The sequence below is a fragment of the Microtus pennsylvanicus genome, chromosome 12 (genome assembly GCF_037038515.1).
Source record: "Microtus pennsylvanicus isolate mMicPen1 chromosome 12, mMicPen1.hap1, whole genome shotgun sequence".
In the NCBI taxonomy this organism is placed as follows: domain Eukaryota; kingdom Metazoa; phylum Chordata; class Mammalia; order Rodentia; family Cricetidae; genus Microtus; species Microtus pennsylvanicus.
The window spans coordinates 27921192-27944585 of record NC_134590.1 but is presented as its reverse complement, the minus strand read 5'-3'; the positions used below and the strand labels follow the sequence as shown (position 1 = coordinate 27944585).

General features: G+C 40.2%; 1 protein-coding gene across 1 annotated transcript in view; it reads right to left on the bottom strand.

Moving 5' to 3' along the window:
- Scfd2 (sec1 family domain containing 2) overlaps window positions 1-23394 on the bottom strand; it is a 314059-nt gene that overhangs the window by 251207 nt on the left and 39458 nt on the right. The gene's annotated exons all lie outside the window — the stretch shown is intronic.

The window sequence follows — 23394 nt, the reverse complement described above, 5'->3', positions numbered from 1 at the left end:
ATTCTTCCAGCAACACAAGGACAACATCAAAACTGATCATATTTGCAGCTTTTGCAAGAAAGAAAATAATTAAGTCAACTGGCAAAAGTCATATTGCTAGTAGAACTCATGTTATACTTTCCTAATATCCTGAAAAGTTTTCAAACAAAGGCACACAAATATTTGTTGATCTCAACATAGAGTATCTATGAATGATATATGACACAAGAATCTAAGCGGCAAATGGAAAGCTTCTTAGTTGTGTGCATGTATAAAAAGCACAATCATGGCTAAAACCTTTATCACTGGTATCACTTCATAACTGTATTCAGGAGGTTCAAGGCTGCCTGTTACATGGCACAAGAGGGTATGGCAAATGAGGGTAAATTGCAAGTGAATGTACAAAGTACATGTAATCACATGCACACAGTGAACCAATCCACTCCTTCAGAGTCCTTTGCTGGACTCATCTCCCACTCTCTGGTTTGTTATATTACATAGCTAATAGTCATCAATGCTTTACACAAGGATCCTTCCTACAAACCAAATTCTCCCCATCAGACAAAAAGAAGGCACTGAGGCAAACCCAACTGTAAGTCAAGAGATCATTCCTGTAGACGTCACCAATGGCATGTTTATAGTCTGTTTTCTGAAACTGAATTTCAACTTGTTATTGAAAAGTTATATTTACAGTTTTTCCTTAGTTAGTAATAAAAACCCACCTGCATTGACTCAGCACATGCAGGAACTTAAAGAAACATGCCCTCTTCTGATTCTTAGCAACTACATGAGGCAGCATCTATTAACCTCACCCAAGGGCTCGGAGCTGAGTCTGCCACAGTGTTAGCTAGCAGATACCATCTAATAAGTAGCTGTTGCTGAAGATTATGACACACAAAACAGACCCGGCCATGAGAAACTTAAAAGCCCAAATCAGATCTGCTTTTTAAAACACATTTTTGTGAAAAGATTACAAAGAGTACTTTAGTTCCTTCTTATCTATGTATCATGGCAAACATATTAAAAAAAGAAGAACAGGGGCTGGAGAGATGGCTCAGTGGTTAAGGGCAATGGCTGCTCTTCCAGAGTACATGGCTTCAATTCCCAGCACCCATATGGCAGCTCACAGCTGTCTGTAATTCCAGTTCCAGAGGATTCAACACCCTCATACAGACATTTACTCAGGCAAAACACCAATGTGCATAAATAAATAAATCTTTAAGAAAAAAAGAAAAGAAAAAGAAGAGGAAATGACTATACCTCCTGAGAACAGACTCATCTTGATACCCATCCATCCATTCATCTATAGCTATCTCTGTGTATCTCTCCAGTTAGTATACCAAATAACAGGTTTCATTTATGACATCTTCATATCATTGAATTTTGCTTTCATTCTCCTGGACTACTCTTTCCTGTTCCTGGTTCTCAAAGTGCAGCCTTCCAATTTACTCACACATGTACTAAATGAAAAAGAAAAACTTTACCATGTATTTCTTCCCTTGTTCTCTTCGTCAGGTTTACTAAAATATTGTTTATATATAGTTAAACTCCATCCTTTTCTGGGATGGAGTTCTACAAGTTTTGATAAATACAGACAGTATTTGTGTTGGTTACCCACAATCTAGCTGTCGAACTTTTCTGTCATTCTAACACACTCTCCCTCTTTGCAGTCAACTTCACCTCTCCAACTCAAATCCTTGATGAGCATTAAAATGCCTTTCTCTGACTTTTTTGTGTGTTGCATTTTTTATTTTTTATTGTGCTATATATTTTTCTCCACTCCCCTCTTTTCCTCCCCCTACCCCTTCTATCCTCTCCCGTGACCCTCACATTCCCAAGATCTTGTATTTTTCTATTTCCTGCTTAGATTCATGTATGTCTCTCTTAGGGTCCTCTTTGTTGTCTAGGTTCTATGGGATTGTAAATCGTAGGCTGGTTTTTCTTTGGTTTATGAGTGAGTACATATTATATTTGTCTTCGGTTACCTCATTTGATATGGCTTTTTCTAGATCCATCCATTTGCCTGAAAATATCAAGATATCATTAATTTTTACCACTGAGTAGTACCCAATTATGTAAATGTACCACATTTTCCTTGTCTATTCTTCAGTTGAGGGACACCTAGGTTGTTTCCAGTTTCTGGCTATGACAATATGAATGCTGATATGAACATAGTTGAGCACATGCCCTTGTGGTATGATTGAGCATCCTTTGGGTATATACCCAAAAGTGGTATTGTTGGGTCTTGAGGAACGTTGTTCCTAATTTTCTCAGAAATCTCCATACTGGAGGTGCTGAGGAGTTCCATTTGGACGGGTGAGTGTCTGCTATCCAGGGGCAGATTGTCCCGGAAGAGAGCACAAACCCCCCCTCCCCCAGCTCCTGCTGCAGGGCTGTCTTTCTTACACACGACCCAGCCCCCCAGCCCCACCCCCCAAACCTGAGCTGCTGTCTGCTAGGACCTGTGCTCAAGAACAGTTTTCCGAAGCCGGGCGGTGGTGGCGCACACCTTTAATCCCAGCACTCGGGAGGCAGAGGCAGGTGTATCTCTGTGAGTTCGAGGCCAGCCTGGTCTACAAGAGCTACTTCCAGGACAGGAACCAAAAGCTACGGAGAAACCCTGTCTCGAAAAATAAAAAAAAGAAAGAACAGTTTTCTGCTCCTACACTAAGGCTACCCACCCACAGCGGTGAGTGCCTGCCTACCTGGCAGGCCTCAAGGTCCCCCGCAAGGGAGCCCGGGCACCGTCAGCTTGTGTTGCAGGGTCTCCTGTGCTCTACTGGACCCCGCCCTGCCTGCCACATTCTTCCTTTTGTCCCTGGCTCATTGGGCTACCAGGCGTCCCTGTTTAGGTGCTGAGGAGTTCCATCTGGATGGGTGAGTGTGTGCTATCCACGGGCGGATTGTCCCGGAAGAGAGCACAAACCCCCCTCCCCCAGCTCCTTCTGCAGGGCTGTCTTTCTTACACACGCCCCCCCCCCCCCCAAGCCTGCGTTGTCTCCAAGGTCCTTTGCTCAGGAACAGTTTCCTGCTCCTACATTAAGGCTACCCACCCAGAGCGGTGAGTGACTGCCTATCAGGCAGGCCTCAATGACCCACAAAAGGGAGTGCGGGCACCTTCAGCTTGCACGGCAGGCTCTCCTGTGTTCTACTCGACCCCACCCTGCCCCCCAAGTTCGCCCTTTTGTCCTCGGGTCATTGGACTACCAGGCATCCATGTTTCAGAGCTGAGGAGTTCCATCTGGATGGGAATGGTTCCTGCTTCTACACTAAGGAGATACACCCAGAGAGTCAGTCACAGCAAGACTGGACCAAAACACCAGGCCTCGCCTGGCTCCATTTGAAGGAAGAGATGGGAAGACGCCAATGCAAGAATTCCTCCAACAACCTGAAAGGCAACATGACATCACCAGAATCCAGGGATCCCGAAATAAGAAGAATTGTACACTCTACTCCAGAAGAATTAGAGGAAATTGACTCAAAAGTGAATTATATGAAATTAATAGAGGACCTTGAACAGGAGGTGAAAAATTGCCATAAGCAATTAGAGATTACAAACAAAAAGGTAGAGGAAATGAATAAATCGCTCAAAGATTCCCAAACACCAAGAGAAACATGAAAAAGCAATCAAACAGGTAAGGGAAGAGGTTCAAGACTTGAAGAATAAAATGGAAGTAATGAAGAAAACACAAACCGAGGGAAGGATGCAAATGGAAAATCTGGGTAAACAAACAGGAACTACAGAGACAAGTACTACCAACAGATTACAAGAGATAGAAGAAAGAATGTCAGACACTGAAGATACCATAAAGAAAATAAACACACTGATCAAAGAAAACAGCAAAATCAACAAATTCTCATCACAAAACATTCAGGAAATCTGGGACACAATAAAAAGATCAAACCTAAGAATGATAGGGGTAGGAGAAGGAGAAGAAGTACAGCTCAACGGTCCAGAAAATATATTTAATAAAATTATAGAAGAAAACTTTCCCGACCTAAAGAAAGATATTCCTTTGAAGGTTCAAGAAGCATACAGAACACCGAATAGACTGGACCAAAAAAAATCATCTCCTCACCATATAATAATCAAAACACAAAGCATACAGAATAAAGAAAGAATATTAAGAGCTACAAAGGAAAAAGGTCAAGTTACTTATAAAGGTAAACCTATCAGACTTACACCTGACTTCTCTATGGAAACCATGAAAGCCAGAAGGTCCTGGATAGATGTACTGCAGAAACTAAGAGACCATGGATGCAAGCTCAGACTACTATACCTAGCCAAGCTTTCGTTCACTATAAATGGAGAAAACAAAATTTTCCAGGAAAAAAACAAATTTAAACAATACGTAGCCACAAATCCAGCCTTACAGAAAGTAATAGAAGGAAAATCACAACCCAAGGAGTCCATCAATACCCATAATAACTCAGACATCTAATGACCCTTTACCAGCACAACTCGAAGAAGGGAAACACACAAACTCTACAACCAAAAAAAAAGAAAAAATGACCGGAGTTAACAACCACTGGTCATTAATATCGCTTAATATCAATGGGCTCAACTCACCTATAAAGAGGCACAGGCTAAGAGATTGGATACGAAAACAGGATCCAACATTCTGTTGTTTACAAGAAAAACACCTCAACCACAAAGACAGACATCTACTCAGAGTAAAGGGCTGGGAAACGGTTTATCAAGCAAATGGACCTAAGAAACAAGCAGGTGTGGCCATACTAATTTCTAACAAAACTGACTTCAAACTAAAATCTATCAGTAAAGATGGAGACATTTTTTACTCATAACAGGAATAATTCATCAGGACACAGTCTCAATCCTGAATATCTATGCCCCTAATATAAAAGAACCCACTTACGTAAAAGAAACATTACTAAAACTCAAGGCAGTCATCAAACCACACACACTAATAGTAGGAGATTTCAACACTCCTCTCTCACCAATGAACAGGTCAATCAGACAGAAACCTAACAGAAAATAAGAGGATTAAGGGAGGTAATGAATCAAATGGACTTAACAGACATCTATAGATCATTCCACCCAAATAGGAAAGAATATACCTTCTTCTCTGCAGCTCATGGAACCTTCTCGAAAATTGACCACATACTCAGTAACAAAGCAAACTTACACAGTTACAAAAAAATATTAGTAACCACCTGTGTCTTATAGGATCACCATGGATTAAAGTTAGAATTCAACAACAATGCTACCCCCAGAAAGCCTACAAACTCATGGAAACTGGACAGTCAACTACTGAACCACACCTGGATCAAGGAAGAAATAAAGAAAGAAATTAAAGTCTTCCTTGAATTCAATGAAAATAAAGACTCAACATACTCAAACCTATGGGACCCTATGAAAGCAGTGCTAAGAGGAAAGTTCATAGCACTAAGTGCCCACTTAAAGAAAATGGAGAAAGCATACATTGGAGACTTAACAGCCCACCTGAAAGCTCTAGAAAAAAAGAAGCAGACTCACCTAGGAGGAGTAGAAGACTGAAAATAATCAAACTAAGGGCTGAAATCAACAAAATAGAAACACAGAAAACAGTCCAAAGAATCAATGAAACAAAAAGCTGGTTCTTGGAGAAAATCAACAAGATTGATAAACCCCTATCCAAACATATCAAATGGTGGAGAGAGAATACGCAAATTAACAAGATCAGAAATGAGAAGGGAGAGAGAACCACAGACACAGAGGAAATTCAGAAAATCATTAGAACTTACTACAAAAGCCTGTATGCCATAAAATTGGAAAATGTTAAAGAAATGGAAACTTTTTTAGATAAGTACCATATACCTAAGTTAGACCAGGACCAGGTGAATAATCTAAATAAACCTGTTAGTCACGAAGAATTAGAAGTTGTTATAAAAAACCTCCCTACCAAGAAAAGCCCAGGTCCAGACAGTTTCAATGCAGAATTCTACCAGAACTTCCAAGAAGACCTAATACCTATACTCCTTAATATATTTCACAATATAGAAACAGAAAAGTCATTGCCAAATTCCTTATATGAAGCTACAGTTACCCTGATACCAAAACCACACAAAGACTCAACCAAGAAAGAGAATTATAGACCAATCTCACTCATGAACATCGATGCGAAAATCCTCAATAAAATACTGGCAAACCGAATCCAAGAACACATTAGAAAAATTATCCATTATGGCCAGGCGTTGGTGGCGCACGCCTTTAATCCCAGCACTCGGGAGGCAGAGGCAGGCGGATCTCTCTGAGTTCGAGACCAGCCTGGTCTATAGAGCTAGTTCCAGGACAGGCTCCAAAGCCACAGAGAAACCCTGTCTCGAAAAAAAAAAAGTTATCCATTATGATCAAGTAGGCTTCATCCCAGGGATGCAGGGCTGGTTCAACATACGAAAAACTATCAATGTAATCCATCATATAAATAAACTGAAAGAAAAAACCATATGATCATTTCATTAGATGCTGAAAAAACATTTGACAAAATTCAACATCCCTTTATGATAAAGGTCTTAGAGAGATTAGGGATACAAGGGTCATACCTAACTATAATAAAAGCTATTTATAGCAATCCGACAGGTAACATTAAAGTAAATGGAGAGAAACTCAAAGCCATCCCACTAAAATCAGGAACACGACAGGGCTGTCCACTCTCTCCATACCTCTTCAATATAGTGCTTGAAGTTCTAGCAATAGCAATAAGACAACAAAAGGGGATCCAAGGGATTTGAATTGGGAAGGAAGAAGTTAAACTTTCATTATTTGCAGATGATATGATAGTGTACATAAGCAACCCCAAAAACTCCATCAAAAAAATCCTACACCTGATAAACACCTTTAGTAGCATGGCAGGTACAAGATCAATTCCAAAAAATCACTTGCCCTCCTATACAGAAAGGATAAGAAAGCAGAGAGGGAATTCAGAGAAGCATCACCTTTCACGATAGCCACAAATAGCATAAAATATCTTGGGGTAACTCTAACCAAGAAAGTGAAAGATCTATTTGACAAGAACTTTAAGTCTTTGAAGAAAGAAATTGAGGAGGACACCAGAAAATGGGAGGATCTCCCTTGCTCTTGGATTGGGAGGATCAACATAGTAAAAATGGCAATTCTACCAAAGGCAATCTATAGATTCAATGCAATCCCCATCAAAATTCTTCACAGACATGGAGAAGATGATAATAAACTTTATATGGGAAAAACAAAAAACCCAGGATAGACAAAACAATCTTATACAATAAAGGAACTTCTGGAGGCATTACCATCCCTGACTTCAAACTCTATTACAGAGCTTCAGTATTGAAAACAGCTTGGTATTGGCATAAAAACAGAGAAGTTGATCAATGGAATAGAGTAGAAGACCCGGATTTTAACCCACAAACCTATGAACACCTGATTTTTGATAAAGGAGCTAAAAGTATTCAATGGAAGAAAGAAAGCATCTTCAACAAATGATGCTGGCAGAACTGGTTGTCAACCTGTAGAAGAATGAAAATAGATCCATATCTATCACCATGAACAAAACTCAAGTCCAAATGGATTAAAGACCTCAATATCAGTCCGAACACACTGAACCTGATAGAAGAGAAAGTGGGAAGTACTCTACAACATATGGGCACAGGAGATCGCTTCCTATGTGTAACCCCAACAGCTCAGACATTAAGGGCAACATTGAATATATGGGACCTCCTGAGACTGAGAAGCTTCTGTAAAGCAAAGGACACTGTCACTAAGACAAAAAGGCAACCCACTGAATGGGAGAAGATCTTCACAAACCCTGCAACAGACAAAGGTCTGATCTCCAAAATATATAAAGAACTCAAGAAACTAGACTTTAAAATGCTAATTAACCCAATTAAAAAATGGGGCACTGAACTGAACAGAGAATTCTCAACAGAAGAAATTCAAATGGCCAAAAAACACTTAAGGTCATGCTCAACCTCCTTGGCGATCAGGGAAATGCAAATCAAGACAACTTTAAGATACCATCTTACACCTGTCAGAATGGCTAAAATCAAAAACACCAATGATAGCCTTTGCTGGAGAGGTTGTGGAGTAAGGGGCACAATCATCCATGCTGGTGGGAATGCAAACTTGTGCAACCACTTTGGAAAGCAGTGTTTTGGTTTCTCAGGAAATTCGGGATCAATCTACCCCAAGATCCAGTAATACCACTCTTGGGAATATACCCAAGAGATGCCCTATCATATGACAAAAGCATTTGTTCAACTATGCTCATAGCAGCATTATTTGTAATAGCCAGAACCTGGAAACAACCTAGATGCCCTTCAATGGAAGAATGGATGAAGAAAATGTGGAATATATACAGATTAGAGTACTATTCAGTGGTAAAAAACAATGACTTCATGAATTTTGCATGCAAATGGATGGAAATAGAAAACATTATCCTGAGTGAGGTATCCCAGACCCAAAAAGATGAACATGGGATGTACTCACTCATAATTGGTTTCTAGCCATAAATAAAGGACATTGAGCATATAATTTGTGATCCTAGAAAAGCTAAATAAGAAGGTGAACCCAAAGAAAAACATGTAGTCATCCGCCGGGATATGGGAAGTAGACAAGATTGCCAGGCAAAAACTGGGAACTTGGGGGTGAGGTGGCATGGGGCTAAGGGGAAATGGGGTGAGAAACGTGAGAAAGGGAGGATGGGGGGAGCTTGGGGGAATGGGATGGCTGGGATAAAGGAAGGATGGACACGGGAGCAGAGAAATATATAGCCTAATTAAGGGAGCCATCTTAGGGTTGGCAAGAGACTGGACTCTAGAGGGGCTCGCAGGTGTCCAGGGAGATGTCCCCAGCTAGTACCTTGGGCAACTGAGGAGAGGGAACCTGAAATGACCCTATCCTATAGCAATACTGATGAATATCTTGAATATCACCATAGAACCTTCATCTGGCGATGGATCGAGATAGAGACAGAGACCCAAATTGGAGCACCAGACTGAGCTCTTAAGATCCAAATGAGGAGCAAAAGGAGGGAGAACATGAGCAAGGAAGTCAGGACCACGAGGGGTGCACCCACCCACTGTGACAGTGGAACTGATCTATTGGGAGCTCACCAAGGCCAGCGGGACTGGGACTGGATAACCATGGGATGAAACCAGACTTTCTGAACATGGCGGACAATGAAGGCTGATGAGAAGCCAAGGATAATGGCACTAGGTTTCGATCCTAATACATGAACATGAACTGGCTTTTGTGGGAGCCTAGCCTGTTTGGATGCTCACCTTCCTGGACCTGGGATAGAAGTGGGAGGACCTTGGACTTCCTGTGGGGCAGGGAATATGGACTGCTCTTCATTCTTGAGAGGGAGGGGAATGGAGTGGGGGGAGGGGAGGAAGAGGAGGGGGCAATGTGTGGGAGGAGGGGGAGGGAAATGGGAAACGGGGAGGAGGCAGAAATTTTTTTTCAACAACTAAAAAATAAATAAATAAAAAAGAAATCTCCATACTGATTTCCAAAGCGGCTCTACAAGTTTGCACTCCCATCAGCAATATACGAGTGTTTCCCTTTATCCACATCCTCTCCAGCATAAGCTGTCATCAGTGTTTCTGATCTTGACCATTCTTACAGGAGTAAGATGGAATCTCAGGGTTATTTTGATTTTCATTTCTCTGATGGCTAAGGATGTTGAGCATTTCCTTCAGTGTCATTTAGCCATTTGAGATTCATCTGTTGAGAATTCTTTGTTTAGGTGTGTACCCCCTTTTTTATTTGATTATTTGTTATTTTGATGTCAAGTTTCTTGAGTTCTTTGTATATTTTGGAGATTAGTCCTCTGTCCAATGTGGGGTTGGTGAAGATCTTTTCCCACTCTGTAGGCTGCCATTTTATCTTGTTGATCATGTCATTTGCTTTACAGAAACTTCTCAGTTTCAGAAGGTCCCATTTAATGGTTTCTCACGGAGTCTGTGCTACTAGGGTTATATTTAGGAAGTGGTCTCCTGTACCAGTGCATTCATGTGTACTTCCCACTTTCTCTTCTATGAAGTTCAGTGTGGTTAGTTTTCTGTTGAAGTCTTTGATCCATTTGGACTTGAGTTTTCTGCATGGTGATAGACATGGATCTATTTGTGTTCTTCTACATGTTGATATCCAGTTAAGCCAGCATCATCTGTTGAATACGGCTTCTTTTTTCATTTGATACTTTTAGCTTCTTTGTCAAAAATCAGGTGTTCGTAGGTGTAGAAATTGATATCCTGGTCTTTGATTCTATTCCATTGGTCCTCCACTACAGCAACAATTCCACCAGATTGAGATGACATCATGATACTGATAACATTACTATAAGACCGGTTTTTGGGTACTAGCTGCTGACATGGTACACCTTCTCATGACATTCTGGACAGAACTCCAAATAAAAACTTTGGTAAAAACCCTATCGACTGACTGGAAATCATTTACAACTATGCTAGACAGTAATCTTGCAGATGAGACTTGGGTTGATTGCTCAGGTAGCCAATTGCCTTCGTCATATATTGCTCACTTTGGAAGCTGCTTGATTGCACTTCTTGCCTGCTCAAGTAAAATTATTTCCCTTCTCAGGCCTTCGATGGGGTTGAAGATTAGATAGTCATAGTTATCTTCCTCATGATTTACCCAAGCTTATTTCCGATGTAAGATTTAGACTCCTTAAAATAGAATGTTTATTAAAACATTTGTCATGTGTTCCTTGCTTAATATTGCTTATGTTATTTGTAATTTTATACTTGGTATCTGTTCCTGTTGTATATAGTTGTATTGAGTTTGGATGGATCTTGTTTAGACAAAGGGGGAAGGTGATGGGGAAAGCTTTGTTAACCAATCATCTTTAAGAAGTGGAACCTTGCCGGGCGGTGGTGGCACACACCTTTAATCCCAGCACTTGGGAGGCAGAGGCAGGCAGATCTCTGTGAGTTCGAGGCCAGCCTGGTCTACAAGAGCTAGTTCCAGGACAGGAACCAAAAGCTACAGAGAAACTCTGTCTCGAAAATTTAAAAAAAAAAAAAGAAGTGGAACCTAGTTAAGGTGTGGCTTCCCAGGAGAAAAACTGGGAAGGACCAGGTGCTTGCTCTCTCTGGGTGATTCCTGCAGGACACAGCGGAACTTGAACTTTCCATTCTTGTGGCATAAGTTTCCCCCTTATAATAAGTAAAAATATAATTGTTTATCTTTAAGGTAGCCTGTTTATTTCCCGAATTGAGCTAACTTCTACAGTCCTCCTGTCTATTTTTGTGCCAATACCAAGATATTTCCATTACTGCAGCCCTATAGTAGAGTTAGAAGTCAGGGATGATGATGCCTCCTGAAGTTCCTTTATTGCACAGGATAGTTTTGGTTATCCTGGGATTTTTGTTTTTCCATATGAAGTTGAGTATTGTTCTTCTGTGAAGAATTTTGCTGGGATTTTGATGGGCATTGCATTGAATCTGTTGATTGCTTTGGTAAGATTACTATTTTTACTATGTTAATTCTAACTAACCAAGAGCATGGGAGATCTCTCTATTTTCTGGTGTCTTCTTCGATTTCTTTCTTCAAAGACTTAAAGTTCTTGTCATACAGGTCTTTCACTTGTATAGTTAGAGTTATTCCAAGATATTTCATGTTACTTTTTCTGATTTCTGTTTGGTAGTTTTTCCTTTCTAGAGTATCCTATAAATGGGACCACACAAATGTAGCTATTTGTGTCTGGCTATTTTAACATCAACATAGTATAGTTGAGATTCATCCATGTTCTCGAATATAATAATAGCTTTCTCCTTTTACTTGCTGACTATTAACTATTACTTCATTGTATAAGATTTATTAAAGCTTACACATTTATTTATCTTTCCACAAGTAAATAATCATTGGGCTTATCTTCGTTCTTAAAACTGTAAATAGAGCCTTCACCAACATCTGAGTACAGGTTTTCATGTGTGTACATGCACCTGTGTTTTCATTTTTCTTTGGTAAATTTCCAAGATTTAGGATCGTATGCTAATTGTGCACTTATTATAAGAAACTGGCAACCTAAGGCAAAATGGGTATCCCTCATCAATGTATGAGAGCTCAGGTCACCTCATACCCTCACCAGCATGAGATAGTGTCAGTTACATTTATTTTAGCTATTCCAACGTGTGTGGAGTAACAGCTCTTTGTAGATTGAATTTTCATTTTTCTAAGGACTAGAGTGAAGTTGACCATCTTCTCAGGATCCATAGGACATCCAACACTTTTCAAGTAAAGTGTCCATTCAAACCCCCCTGTCTTAATTATTTTTCTTATTATTGGTTTGTACCACTAACTTTCAACTATCCATTAATTCGATATATATTTTCATGCCAGGCACAGAAATAAACACATTGCTGTTAGAAATAAACTTTGGACAAACGTCTCCTTGATGTTCTTTTGATTAATTCAGCCTTTCTCATGATTTACATGTAATGCTACATACTTTTTGCATAAATGATTGTAATTTTGTGGCACAATATGCTGACACTTATATATGTGAAAACAAACATTGTTCTAAAGTGTTTAGATTCCAAGATTGGCATGAACTCTGTATATTAGCCCACTGTTTCTCAAATCATGCTGGACTACACCCTTAGCCTTCTAGATGCATTTATTTGTGTGTTGCACTGCAGATGGTGGCAGTGTGGCTACTGAGGCAGATTTCAATCCACTGAAAGAGACATCCATGCTTTCCTAGCGTGAGCAAGGCTCTGAATTCAATCTTGGTGCTGGGGCAAGGGCGGAATGAACTTAAGATATAGCTCTATGCTAGAGGGCTTCCTAGAATGCAGAAAACCTTGGGTTCATTCTCCAGCACCACAGGAGAGTGAGGGGTGGGGTAGGATGGGGTGATCCATACAACAATCATCTTATTCAACATGATTGTAATAATAAAGAAAAAAGATGTCTCCAGAGTGCAACAGGATCCATGTGTGTCATGTGCCTCTGTTTTAAAGAGGCTACAGGAAAGGATAATCAGCAAAGAACTTGCCAGTTGATCTCTTCAGATTTTTTTTTAATTTATTTATTTACTATGTTTACAATGTTCTGTATGTATGCCTGCAGGCCAGAAGAGGGCACCAGACCTCATTACAGATGGTTGTGAGCCACCATGTGGTTTCTGGGAATTGAACTCAGGACCTTTGGAAGAGCAGGCGATGCTCTTAACCGCTGAGCCATCTCTCCAGCCTCTCTTCAGATTTTTATTGTAATAACTCTATGTTCTAGTTCTGCCTCACCTACTCTAGGCAAGCGGTCTGCTACTGAGCCATGCCCTAGCCTCGGCCTAGGTTCATTTGAAAAATAAGGGTGTCTTCAAGTAGAAGACAGAACTTTTACTGTTAGCAGTGCTACTAAGCCACAGTATCTAGGCAATGCCTCCTTCTCACATAAGGCATGTGATCTAAAGAAACAAAATATTTCTTTAAGAATCGCCAACCAAAGCCCACACCATGAGCTAATAATCACTAAGCATCACTGCTCTGGTCCACAGTACATCCCCGTCTTCCTTACCAAAGCTACCAACATGTCATTAGCTATGCCCTGACAGTAGGTCATTTTTCTAACCAGGATAACATACAAACTAGAAGTTGGCAGAAAAGTATTTCACATAGATGCTTTAAAATGAGTAGTGGCATTTTTGGAATTAAACCACGACCTTATAAAAAATGTAAACCAACCAGCTAACCAACAAAATTGCTTCCATGATCATGCCTTGGTGATTTCCCAAGATGACTCCATCAGAGAGCTGCGCCATAGGCAGGATTTCCCCACTTCTCTACCTTTTATCTGCAAACCATTCTTACTATGGTGCTTCATGAGTTTTAAAGCATTGCATTTCCAAATTAAAATGCTGTAAATATTCTATTTTTTATATGTTTGTAATAAAAGTTCCAAGTAACTAAACAGAAGTGGTTTTGTATCAATGTTATGTCAAGTAAAGTCATCCAATCCACCCCCTCAAAATGCTACTATGGGAAATTAAATAAAGCTCCCCAGTTCCCATGGACTAAAGAGAAAGCAGTAAGAACCAGGCATTGAAGAGGTAATGGACTAGTCGGCTGTACTTCACTTTATGAAAGGAAAGGGGAAACTGTTGGGCAGATTTATATGGTAAATTCAAGATGCCAACTCGGAGGCTTTGCAAGACAATTTTAAGGACCATAAAAAAAGGTTACTTTATATCAAGACCACAATGTTATACTGCAATTTTTTGACAAGTGACACTTTGATGCTGGACATGTGGCTTTTAAGTCTTTAAACTACTAATTCAGTACATTAAATATAGCTCACTAAAATACAGCTATCTCTTGGGGAAGTACAAGGTAAATGGACAGTACAGAGCAGCACAAGCTACAGAGGAGCTGAGCGTTAGAGAAGCCGTACCCATCGCCAGTCTGCCTCTCGGCTCTGCTGGCCATGCTGTCCTGCCTTGCCGCCTCTTCAATGGCCACTGCCTTCAGTGTGTTTGACTTTGTCTCCAGTGCTGAACAGCCACCACTTCCCTATCACTTCCCAGGGAGCCACCTTCAACACTCTCTATCAAATCCTGCATTTGCTATAAGATTAATGTGCAGAAATTAAATATGTCTTTTTAACTGTACCAGTTTTCTATTAAGATTTTTATTGTTTTTTGTTAATGCTCTGGTTACAAGGGTGTGTGTGTGTGTGTGTGTGTGTGTGTGTGTGTGTGTAAGTAATGGGTGTTACTGAAGGTAAATTCTCTTTTCACCTACAGTGATTTCTTTCAAAATGCAAGTTTTTTCAGAACTGTAGATAAAAAGCATATAGACCAGGAAGGCAACTCTGCTAAATGTAATTCATCATAGCACACAGCACTTATTAGAGCAAACAAAATGTTGATTAACGGACAACATGAAGAGCCAAAATGCTATATGTTCATAACGTATAAAGTGAACTTATTGGGAAAAGGGTATCAACTGGGAGATAAGAGAGGATGATGGAGAGGATATAATCAGAGTACACTTTAAGTATGAAAGAATAAAGGCAATTTTAAAAAAGAATGGCTGAGCAATTTTGAATATAATGTACAAAAGGCTGAATGTCTACCCTGAATACATGGGTTTCTCAGGGGAACCCCAGGAATGAAGCGAAGCAACAAAAAGAGATCATGATGCAATCTACAAACAGACAAAAAGCAGTCCATACCCGCACCTGTTGCCTATCATAGCTTGCATTACATGCTTAAGCTGCTTTATCTGTGGTCATCTACAGAAGGTATCAGTTGTTCAAGTCCTAAAAAGATATTAAGACTTTTTTCCTTCACTTTACTTCTCCATTTCCTGCCTTTCAAATCATCTGTCTCTTTGTTTTGGCCTGGTCAGAATTTATTGGTAGTAATATTTCATTTCACAAGCATAGTTTTAGTATTATGAGCCTTTTCTATAGGTCACATCTAAATGTTCAAAAGCAATCAACACTGTTTACATTGATGTAAACTATGGAACTATTCACACTGGCTTATTCACAGGTGACATTGGGAAGCCGATGGTGCAGGCAGGGGTGGAGGATGGTACAGTAGTGCTCTATTTTATGCGTGTGGTCACGTGGGTTTCCTGTAAGCTTGTCCTACTATCTCTTCTTTAATGCTTTCTTGATTCTGAAACAAAGAAATGTCTGTTTAATGTAGAACAGACATGTTTATTTTTCCCTGGGAAATCTGACTTTATTACTAGCACTGATTTGTACAATGGGCAAAGCTCTGTCTTTCAACAGCCACAGAAACTGAGGAATAATAACTACCTGCTTCCCACCTCAACTGAGGTCAAAGGGTAAAGAAATATGGTTAAGGTACAGATGGAGAGATTTAGGTCACACATGAGAAAAACATTTCCTGGTCATGATGACTATTTGACACAGAAACAAATTATTAAAAGGAAGAGACAGAGGGAGAGAAGACCACATAAATCTTCCTCCACAGGGATATGAAGGGCGGTCTACATACAGCCATCTGTACAGTGAAGCTTGGACAAAGGACAGCTGTGCACTAATGAGCACTTTATAACACCATAAATACTCAGAGAGGCGTGGGGGACATGCTTTGATTGTATGTGTTCTTGTTGCACATGCTTTTTAGCTCTGTGGTCGCAGTATACATAGTCGGAGAAGAAGAAATTAATGTGAAAATAGCATTTAGTTCTATGCGGCAAATCAATTCAATGGATCCAAAGAAATCTGCCAGGGAATCCTTTCTGAGGCTGCTCTGGAATAAAGTACAACCATCACAGAATTACAGTCTCAGAGAGAAAATAAACAGCTCTCACTAAAGTTACACAAAACGGTGAAATATAAAACCACCAGAAACAGTTACGGCTTGTCTTTCTACGAACTTCCCAGGGCTAACACTGCTGCAGTAATTACAAACTCAGTGGATAGCAAGAACGAAACCTCCTGGCTAGCCAGGGACAGAATACCAGGTGCCAGAGGAACTCTTTCTTGTTGAGTCCCCTCTGGTGCAGAGAAGAAATTCTGCTCTTAAAAGAACCTCTGAACAAAGACACTCCCACTCAGGAGCAGGAGCCTCCTGCTATTCCATGCTCTTAGGTTTGTTTTCTAACTCTGGCCCCAAATTCTGTTCTTCAGAATCCGTTTGTATAATCAAGATGGCTAACTGCAGCTGCCGAACACCCACGCCCACCTTCCACCTCCAGATAAAGGAGCTCTCCAATAAACAGACAACTCCCTTTAGAAGAGGCCAAGGGAAGAAGAGCTCTGAGTGTGTTGCATCAACACCTCAGGATGGCCACACGGACAAAGGAAACTCCTCCTCTGCTGTCCCTGCTTCCAGTAAAACAGAAAAAAAAAAAAGGCCAGTGATGGTGGCACATGCCTTTGATGCCAGCAATCAGGAGGCAGGGGCAGGTGGATCTCTGTGGTCTAGAGTGAGTTCCAGGACAGGCTCTAAAGCTACACAGATAAATCCTGTTTCAAAAAAAGGAACAAAAAACAACAAACCCTGCAGTTGGGACACCTTCCTAATGGAGTTGCACAGGGCTCCTATGGCCCACGACACTGCTGCAGACCTCTGCAGTCTTTACCCCTATAGAATCATGCAGGGAGCAGTCTTGAGCTGACTACATCTCGTGATTCCAGAGAAGGAGTTCACAGTGTGTCATGATGCACTCCACTGCACAGTGCACTTACTGTAGTACTTGAACTTTATCTCATTGGTTGTTTTTATTGTTGCTACTTCTTTACATTTTAAACTTGCATCCTTTTTTCCGGGAGTAGGTGGTGCATTCATTTAATCCCCCCACTTCGGAGACAGAGGCAGATGGATCTCTGTGAGTTAGAGGTCAGCCTGGGCTACAGAGCATGTTCCAGGAGAGGCACCAAAGCTACAGAAAGAAACCCTATCTTGAAAGAAAGAAAGAAAGAAAGAAAGAAAGAAAGAAAGAAAGAAAGAAAGAAAGAAAGAAAGAAAACTTGCATCTTTTTTATTCTCCTTCTTACATTTATCTAATTTGGGAGGTAGGAACATACTTTTTTCAAGTTATTTTATGTATATATTTTACCTGTATGTATTCCTGAAGAGGCATTAGATACCTGACTTCCCTTGTGTTTTTCTTTCTTTTTTTAAAAAAGATTTATTTATTTATTAAGTATACAGTGTTCTGCCTGTATGCATTCCTGCAGGCCAGAAGAGGGCACCAGATCTCCTTACAGATGGCTGTGAGCCACCATGTGGTTGCTGAGAATTGAACTCAGGACCTTTGGAAGAGCAGGCAGTGCTCTTAACCACTGAACCATCTCTCCAGCCCTCCCTTGTGTTTTTCTTTTTTTGTGCCTCCTTTTCTTTTCTTCATCCATCTATTGTAACAGGAAGATGCTGCTTGTTTGTCCTGGCTGCCTGGCTAGCGTAGACCTGAAATAATCACACAGAAACTGTATCAATTAAATCACTGCTTGGCCCATTAGCTCTAGCTTCTTATTGGCTAACTCTTACATATTAATTTAACCCATTTCTTTTCATCTGTGCATCACCACAAGATAGTGTCTTACCGGCAAAGTTAAGGCATGTCTGACTCTGGTGGCTCTGTGGCGTCCTCCTGATTCCGCCCTTCTTCCTCCCAGAATACAACCTAGCTTTCCCTGCCTACCTAAGTTCTGCCTTGCTATAGGTCCAAAGCAGTTTCTTTATTCATTAATGGTAATCATAGCACATAGAGGGGACTCCCATATAAATCTATTACTTCCACATTTCCATAAATAAGGTTTAACCTCATAGAAAATTCTACATTACCTATTCTGTTGTCTGACTTATAGTACTTGATGACATACTAGTATGCTTCAATCGGTCTTCACAGTCTTGTTGCATCGGATACACGGTGGTGGTGCTGTTCCTTAGTCGTCACTGAGTGATTCTAGGGTTTAATGGCTCAATCCCTAGATAAGATCTCTAAATAAATCCTAGGATATACTAAACAGATGTGCATATTGCATTGTAAAAACAAAAGAAGAATAAAAGTGATGGGTAACAAATCTCTTTAAAAGATCATAATTATCCAACTGCTGAAACTGATAGACAATAAAATGGATAAAATGCTGTGTAAAGACTTTGACATTAACTAGTAAAAATAATCAGTCACCTCAAAGAGAGTACAAACAAGCAAATGAATCCAATCTAGACCATGGAGAGAAAAGAAAAACACAGCAGCCTGGGGCTTGAGGGATTCAGCAAAGTGGGTAAGAAAATCAGCACATGAATGAAAAAACTGCCAGTGTGGAGGGAAAAAATCAGCAATAAAATTGAGATTTTGGAGAATAAATACAAATTTTGGAAATGACTTAATAAGTCAAACAGAAAATACAGTGAAAAGAAAACAGGACCAAAATAAAAATCAGAAATGGAAGACAAAGCCAAGAGAATACCCAAACAGTAAGAAGACAAAAAAGATAAACATGAACAGAATGTCCAAGAACTATGGGAGCAATCTAGAAACCAGGCCTAAGAGAACCCAGGATGCAAGAAGGAGCCTAAATAAAAACTAAAGATATAAAATATATATCAGATGAAATCATAGTACAAATTTCCCCAAATCTAGAAAAGAAGCATTCAGAAACTCAAGTAGGTATGACCACAACATGTCAAAATATAAAGCAAAAAAAACCACACTAAAATCTGTAAAAGAAAAACATAAACTCAACTGCAGAGACAAACACGTCAGAATAATATGAGATCGCTCACCAGCAATCCTAAATGCCAGGAGAGCAGAAAACAGTTTATTTTAAGTCATGAAACTGAGTAACCATCACCCAAGATTATTATATTTAGGGAAGCTGTCATTTAAAACTGACAGTAATGAAAGGACGTTTCATGAGAAACATAAAATGAGGCGGTTCCAGCAGCCAATACAATCACAGGAGCCAGTGGCCATCTTAATAACTTCAAATGTAAATGAACTCAACAAATATCCTCCTCTATCAAGGCTTTAACACACCTGCTCTCGCGCTACACTCCAGAGCCATATTACTAGAAGCGCAAAATATAGACATGGAGACCAATGGAACAGGATAGAAAACCCGGAAATAAACCTTAATCCACTTAATTTTCAACAAAAACATCAAAAGAATACATTAGAAAAAAAGATAGGTTTGCACTGGGGAAAACTGGAAATCCACAGATCTGATAATGAATCTAGATTTCTATCGTATCACCCTGCACAATTCAAAATGAATCAAAGACACGGAAAGTGCTGGAGAAAAACATAGGTAAAACATTTCAAGTTACAGGCACGGGGGCTGTTAAGATGGCTCAGCAGTAAGAGCACTGGTCCCAGAGGACCCAGGTTCAATACCAAGTACCCACATGTGGCTCACAACTGTCCAAAACTCCAGTTCCAGAAATCTGATGCCCTCTTCTGGCCTTTGTACCAGACACTCATGAGGTGTACAGACATGCATGCAGGCAGACCACTGTATACTTAAATAAAAAAAATCAAGACACTGATATTAAAAAAATTTTTTTAAATAAATAAATAAAAGCAACACACAGACAGAAGGACCTCCCACATCACTAAGTCAACAGAGAGCCTACTGCATCCACACTTATTGCTACAATAATGGCAATATCTAAGAAATGGAACTAAGCCTACCTATCTACCAACAGAAGATGGATAAAGAAAATGTACAAACACACAATGGAGTCTTATTCAGCTATAAAGAAAAATCATGGCCAAAATGAATAGAACGAAAGGACATTATATTGTGTGAAATAAGCCAGCCTCAGAAAAGACTCTATAGCCCAAGCTGGTTTAAAACTTACTAGATAGGCCAGGTTAGCCTGAGAATCACAGCAATCCAGTCTCCAAATTGACCTGACTTACAAGAAATTCTTTTTTTTCTCCAGTCAGGTACTCATAGAGTCCAGGCTATGAGAACTTTTGATCCTCCTGCCTCTACCTACTGGGGCCTGAGATCACAACAAGCACATACCACCATGCCACGTTTTATGCAGTGCTGAGGACTGAACCTAGGGTTTCATGCTCACTAGGCAAAACTCTGCTACAGCCCCAGCCCTCATTAGAAATCCTCAAGGAAAGTCTTCGTTTAGAAAGGAAATGATGGTAATTACTATCAGGAAAGTCTCCAAAATTATAAAACTCATTATTAGTAGAGATGAATACATAGTCTAATTCAAAATACTTTGTTATTGCAATGGCAGTGTGGAAGCCGTTAGGTCTCTAGTATAAAGCCAAAAGTGAAAATTTTCAAAAACAACTGCAGTTAGAGTAAGTTAAAAAAAATATAAAAACAGTAAGTTGATTGTAAACACAAAAATATACATTTGGGGAATAGGGTAAAAGCCTAGGCATTTGTTTGTGATCAAAGTTGTTGTGAGCTTAAAATAGTCTATTATAACAATATGTCCTAGCCGGGCGGTGGTGGCGCACGCCTTTAATCCCAGCACTTGGGAGGCAGAGGCAGGCGGATCTCTGTGAGTTCGAGACCAGCCTGGTCTACAAGAGCTAGTTCCAGGACAGGCTTGAAAACCATAGAGAAACCCTGTCTCGAAAAAAAAAAAAAACAATATGTCGTCTGTAAGCTCATGGTGACCACACAACTGAAAACTGCAGCAGATGCTCAAACAGAAAAACGACAGGAATTAGAGCTTCACACTGCAGAACAAACACCACAGCACAAAGGTAAACAACAAGTAAAGGGTAACAGATAAACAACCAGAAAACAATCAAACAAGCAGAACAAGCCCTGAAAACAAGTAAGAGCTTGAAATACAAAGAGTTCAAGTGATCATCCAAAGAATACAAAACAGCTGAACTGGTGGAAAACAAGACCGAAGTGTATGCTGTCTACAGCAGGGACCTGTTAGCTTAAAAGACACACATAGACTGAAAGTAAAAGATGAAGATAGCTCATACACACACTGGACAAAAGAAAACAAACAGTGGTCTAAACTTTATGAGACAAAACAGTATTCAACCTAAGACTGCTGCAGGAAGTGAATACACATAGTGTGAATATGTCAAGGAGATGAGGGATGGTTCAGGGGTAAAGGGCACTTATTGTTCTTGGAGAGGACCTGGGTTTGGTTCCCTGCCCCCACAGGGGGCTCACAGCAACTAACTCCAGTACAAGGGGATCCACCTTCTGACTCCACAGGTAGCAGGCACATGCAGTGGTGCACACATATGCAGGCAAAACACTTGTGTTTATGAGTTAAAGAAATCTTTAAATTTCATGTATGAATATATATCAAAGCATTAAATAGGTAAACCAAGTATTAATAAATCTAAAAAGAGAATTAGGCTCTAGTTCAATAACAGGAGGCTTCAATGCCCTACTTAGCCCAATTAGACCTAATAGACATGTATGAAACCATCCATCCAGTAAAAGTGAAGTATGCATGTTGCTCTAGCACTCAAGGAACACTGTAGGAAGGAACACTCTCTAAGAGAGATAGGATAGTACATCACAAAACAAGTCTTAATGAATTCAAGATTGAAATAGTTTGGTAAATGCTTCCCAACCACAACAGTGAGAAGTTAGGACCAACAACAGGAGGAATCTTAGAAAGTTCACAAACATTCAGAATTAAACAACATACTCCACTTGAGAAACCAATATATAACATAAACCCCAAAGGGAAATTGAGAAGTGATTTGAGACAAAAAGAAAAAAAAACAAGAAAAGGAAACAGGGTTGGCAAGATGGTTCAGCAGTTACCAGAGTTCACTTCACAACCTCCTTACCTCTGGCCCCAGGGATATCTCTCTCTCTCTCTCTCTCTCTCTCTCTCTCTCTCTCTCTCTCTCTCTCTCTCTCTCTCTCTTCCTCTCTCTCTCTCTCTCTCTCTCTCTCTCCCTCTCTCTCTCTCTCTCTCTCTCTCTCTCTCTTTCTCTCTCTCTCTCTCTCTCTCTCTCTCTCTCTCTCTCTCTCTCTCTCTCTCTCTCTCTCTCTCTCTCTCTCTCTCTCTCTCTCTCTCTCTCTCTCTCTCTCTCTCACACACACACACACACACACACACACACTATGGTAGCTTAGCTTGAAGAAATATCACCTATAGGCTCTAACATTTAACACTCGGTACTCAGCTGATAGTGCTGTCTGGGAAGACCTAGGAGGTGTAGCCTTGTTAGAGGAAGTAGAGCTTGGGGCAGGGGGGTGAGGTTTCAAAGCCTGGTACCATTCCCAGTGTGTATCCCTCTGTCTCTCTCTGTTTCTCTCTCCCTCTCTGTCTCTCCCTCCTTTCTTTCCTCTCTCTCTGCAATACAAATACAATAAAAATAAAAAATTCTTAAGAAACAAATAAGCCCAATTGATCATAATCTAAATTTACACCAATAAAAACTTATAGATTCTAAATAGTCTAACACTGAACCCCAAGGAACTAGAAAAACAGCAAACCTTAATTTAGCATAAGGAAGAAAATAACTTAGATCAGAACAAAGTAAGCTCAATAAAAAATAGAAAACACACACACAAAGTGAAACCTGCGTTGGTTTCTTGTAAACAAAACCAAACATCCAGCAAGAAAGACAGAGAAAGAGCACCCATGCACTCTTCGAGGCACATGGGTCTGGTTCAGGAGAAGGTACAGAGCTTGAAACAACACAAAGCTGGGCCTGGATAAAGAGCAACGCAAAGGGGCTCCGTTAAGCAGGAGGCCTGTGCTGAACTCAAGACCCAAAGACCACCAGGTTGGGAGTTAATCATCTGTTATCCTGTGATGACTACCTACTCTAGATGGTCTGAAAACAGAACCCTCTTTTTATATGACCCAGGTAGTTGGCTGAATCACTCATTAGTATGTTGTGCTCAATGAGCTCCCAGGCCTGGCTTTCTGATATGATTTTGATACTCATGTGTCTCTGTGATGTTGGTTTAATTTGGTAAGTTCATAGGTAGCAATGATTTGCTTGTGTAAATAACTCCTT